The 4,409-nt window shown below is 44.0% G+C and overlaps 1 protein-coding gene and 1 pseudogene across 4 annotated transcripts in view; both read right to left on the reverse strand.

Annotated features, from left to right (window-relative positions):
• LOC102835002 (opioid-binding protein/cell adhesion molecule-like) overlaps positions 1 to 4,409 on the reverse strand; it is a 2,270,024-nt gene that overhangs the window by 922,882 nt on the left and 1,342,733 nt on the right. The window lies entirely within an intron of this gene.
• LOC102834612 lies at positions 3,300 to 4,017 on the reverse strand (annotated as a pseudogene).

The raw sequence follows: 4,409 nt of genomic DNA on the forward strand, positions 1-4,409 counted from the left end.
TCAAAAACATCAGTTCATCTACAGAATAAGTTTTTCCTTATCCACTGTCCAGCTTTCACATGCATATGAGGTTATTGAAAATACCATGGCTTGGGTCAGGCGCACCTTAGTCCTCAAGCTGACATCTTTGCTCTTTAACACTTTAAAAAGGTAGCAGATTTGCCTAATGTAATATGTTGTTTGATTTCTTGTCTGCTGCTTCCATGAGTGTTGATAGTTAATCCAAGAATCATGAAGTCCTTGACAACTTCAATCTTTTCTCTGTTGAAAAAGATGTTTGAGTTGTCCAGTGGTGAGGATTTTTGTTTTCTTTACACTGAGATGCACTCCATACCTAAGTCTGTGGTTTTTGATTTTCATTAGTATTTTTAATCTTCCTCACTGTCCGTAAGCAAGGTTATATTATCTACATACCACAGGTCGTCAGTGAGTATTCCTCTAATTCTTATGCCAGGTTTTTATTCATATAACACAGCTTCTCAGATTATTTGCTCAGCATACAGGTTGAAAAGTATGGTGAAAAAATACAACCCTGTCACACATCTTTCCTAATTTTCACCCATTCATTGTTCCCTTAGTTTGTAAAAAAACTACCTCTTTTTTTTAAAAAAAAAGTTTTTATTGTGATCTGAGTGAGTTTACAAGGGAGAACATCAACTTTACACCACAGTTTCATTGCAATGATTACAATTTCCTTCACGCATCATCATACAACAGTATTTGCTTCTATTCCCTCAGGGATATTTTGTTTTTTGCTTTTTTTCTGGGGAAGGTGTGTGGGGTGAAAGGATGTACACAAAAACACTAAGGAATATGTAATAATTTAAACAACCAAAGGACACATTCTGCAAGCCTATATTCTGGTCTCCAGTACCCAGTCACTCTCTATCCATAAGTCCACAGACAGCTGCCTATGTACAGGTTCCTCATGAGCACAATTAAGTGTTCAGGAATACTCATACTTCACAATGTTGTCCATAGCTTGTCATGATCCACACAACTGAAAGCCTCTGCATAGTCAATAAAGCACAGGTTAACATCTTTCTGGAATTCTTTGCTTTCAGCCAAGATCCACTGGACACCAGCAATGATATCACTCATCCCACCTTCTCTTCGGAATCCAGCTCGAACATCTGGAATTTCTCTGTCAATGTATGGTTGCAGCCAATTCTGTATTACCTTTAGTAAAACTTTTCTGACATGGAATATCAATGATAATTGTCTGATGATTACTGCATTCAATGGGGTCACTTCTCTTTGGAATGGGCACAAATACGGATGTCTTCCAATCATTTGGCCAGGTAGACGGCTTCCAAATTTTGTGGCATAGATGAGAGAGTGCCTCCAGTGCCGCCTCACATTGTAGGCCATCAATTCCCAGTGTCTTGTTCTTTGCCAATGAATTCAATGTACCTTGGACTTCTTCCTTCAGGATCACTGGCTCTTGATCACGTTATCTCTTGAAATGGTTGAACACCAATCATTTCCTTTTGGAACAGTGACTTTGTGTATTCTTTCCATCTTTCTTCTTCTTCTTCTTCTTTTTTTTTTTTATTATGTAAGGTTTTCTTTATTTAAAAGATCATTCACAAAATACCATATCCATAGATTTACTTTCTGTCATATAGCTGAATGTGTTTAAGTGTTTGGAATCCCATTCTTACACTGAAAAGTCAACTGGATCACCCAAAAGTTTAGATGAAGTTGTTTTGCTCTTCATCTTTTCCACATTGCAGATGGAAGCAGGTCATCTGAAAGCATCAGGTTTGATTACAACCACATAATGCATGTCTTTCTTAAATTTAGTATTGGTGTTACACAAATGGTTCTTATTTCAGAAGCAGAGGACAGGAGGGAGGATGGTAAGGAGGAAGAGTTCTGTAAATTGCTGAGACCTTGCAACAAAGACAGAGTAGAAGCCCAGGCTGAGAGGTTAATGGGGAACTACTTACTAACTAAAGCACATGAAACTGCACAGGCCAGGTTACCCCTGGGGCCCCCACCACCAGTCAGACTTGAGCTGATGGCTGACCCGGAACTGCTCCCAACAGGACTGGGTGGATTTCGGGGGTTAAAGAATGTGTGTGTTGTTCACACATATGTATTCAAGCTTACTCTCATCCTGCAGGAAGCATGGACTACTGTGCCTGGGCACAAGACACAGACCCTGGCCACCAGGCGAGGTGTGGACAGCCACCTGAAAGCACCTGAAACTTCTCCTAGTTCTGCCTCATGACATTTTCAACTCATTAAGTGACACACTCAGTGTCCAAGAGTTTAGGCCCTTTTTCAATAGAAGTGTAACAAATGGTGGAACACAGTTCTCCTTATGTGACATACCAGGGAAGATGAAAAACAGAGACAACACGGATTTCTAAAAAAAAGCAACATCAGCCGGGCACAGCTCTGCCGCCCCTTACACAGCCAGTGAGAAGCGTTCCCTACACTGGACCGGGACTTACAAGGGCTGGGATCCAACTGTGAGCCCAGTCCACCCCACCAACACCTTACTACTCTTCTTCTTGTAGGGCTCCCCCTTTGAGACAGGTGCCTATCTTCAGTGAGGAACCCATCTGGGGAGCTGTAGTGGAGACAGGACCACCTAGAAAGGAGGGCAGGCAGGCCTCTGCAATGCAGCAGAGACACTTTCCCCCTGGTTTTGGAAACACGATGCCTTCAATTCTGTATGTTGCTCAGAATCAAAGATGCTATTCAACCTGCCAGAGACTTTCATTCTAGTTTGTTTGTTTTTTCCCTGGAAGCTGCAGCTACACAGAACTCAACATGCAGGGCAAAAGGGAAGCACGGAGGAAAACCAAGGGGCCGCCTGGCCAGCGTCTAAAGGAAGAAAATGCCAAGGAAAAAGACGAAGCAGCACTCCAACCCAAAGCGCTCCTCCCCTCACTGAGTTCCTCTGATCCTCGATGGAAAACCATGTGCTATAAGGAAAACAAGGAGCAGGAAGATGAAAGAGAGAAAAATATGAGGAAGAGGTGGTAGGAAAAAACAAAACAAAACAAAACAAAACACAAAACAGGCACTAGATAGATACAACCAAGCCAAGAATGTACTAAAAACCACTTGTTAACAGCTGACATGCATTCACAAGCTCTGTGTTTCCAAACCACTTGTTAACAGCTGACATGCATTCACAAGCTCTGTGTTACCGCTGTAAGACAGGAGGACAAACGTGGGGCCCAGGAATGGTAACTGCAGGGCCGCCAGTCTGAGGGTGGGCTGACCAGGCTGCGGTCTTGCTTTAACTCTCACCCACACCCCATTCCCTCCCAACCTCCAGCTCAATCTTGTTCTTTGTGAATGACTTCCTCTCTGGGCCTGGCTCCCCCGAAGATAGCAAAGTTGGGATTGGCTACTTGATGAGGGGCGTGGCGACTGTTGGAGGTTTCAGCTGAAGTCGTGGTCTCTGTGCTCCTTCCTCTTATGTTGGTTCTAGGAAATCCCTATTGGATCCACGGAGGGGAGGGCCGTCTCGAAAGCGACTCCACATTGGCGGGCCTGTTCGCCGGTCACCAGGCCGACTTCCGCCCCTGCCTCCTAAGAAATCATCCCTGAAGCCAGAATTTAAGTCCTCTGGGGAATCCCAGCCACTTCTCGATTCTCCAGAGCCACCCATTCCTCTGTCATCTGGTCCACCTTTCCTGAATCCAAAGCCACCTTTATCTTGTTTTCTGCCTTCTGCAATGTCCACATGAAGTGACCGGTCACCCAACAGTGCTCGGAGTCTGCCTCGTCAAACTCTACGTAGCAGAACCCTTTAAATCTGGGTCTTTCGTTTCTGACAAGCCGGACGCTCCTTATGCTGAGATCCTTAAAGATACCATCTATATCGCCCTGAACTGTATTAAAAAGCAGATTACCCACATACGATGTGCAGGGGGGCTCTGTGGGCAGCTCCTTCTGGCTGCGGGAACCATGGCCTCCGGCAGTACCGCAGAACCCTCTGCGGCCGCCAAAGCTGCTGTAGGCCTGATTGTTGTAGGTATCGAAGTCCGCCATTTGCCGTCTCTGCTCCGAGAGGAACCGTCCATCTTCTTTTGATGCTTTCTGCATCATTCAATAATTTGCCCAGAGAATCCTTCAATCCTTCAAGTTTAGGCTTGAATTTTTTCAATTTGCTCAGCTTAAGAAAAGCTGAGCATGTTCTTCCCTTTTGGTTTTCTAACTCCAGGTCTTTGCATATTTCATTATAATATTTCACTTTGTGTTCTTGAGCTGGTCTTTGAAATCTTCTGTTCAGTTCTTCTACCTCCTCACTTCTTACACTTGCTTTTGCATCTCTGTATGGGAGCACACGTTTCAGAGTCTCTTCTGACATCATTTTTGTCTTTTCTTTCTTGTCTTCTTACTAACCTTTTGCTTTCTTCCTTTATGATGTTCCTGAGAAATCC

Source organism: Chrysochloris asiatica, unplaced genomic scaffold (genome assembly GCF_000296735.1).
Source record: "Chrysochloris asiatica unplaced genomic scaffold, ChrAsi1.0 scaffold00158, whole genome shotgun sequence".
NCBI classification, from domain to species: Eukaryota; Metazoa; Chordata; class Mammalia; order Afrosoricida; family Chrysochloridae; genus Chrysochloris; species Chrysochloris asiatica.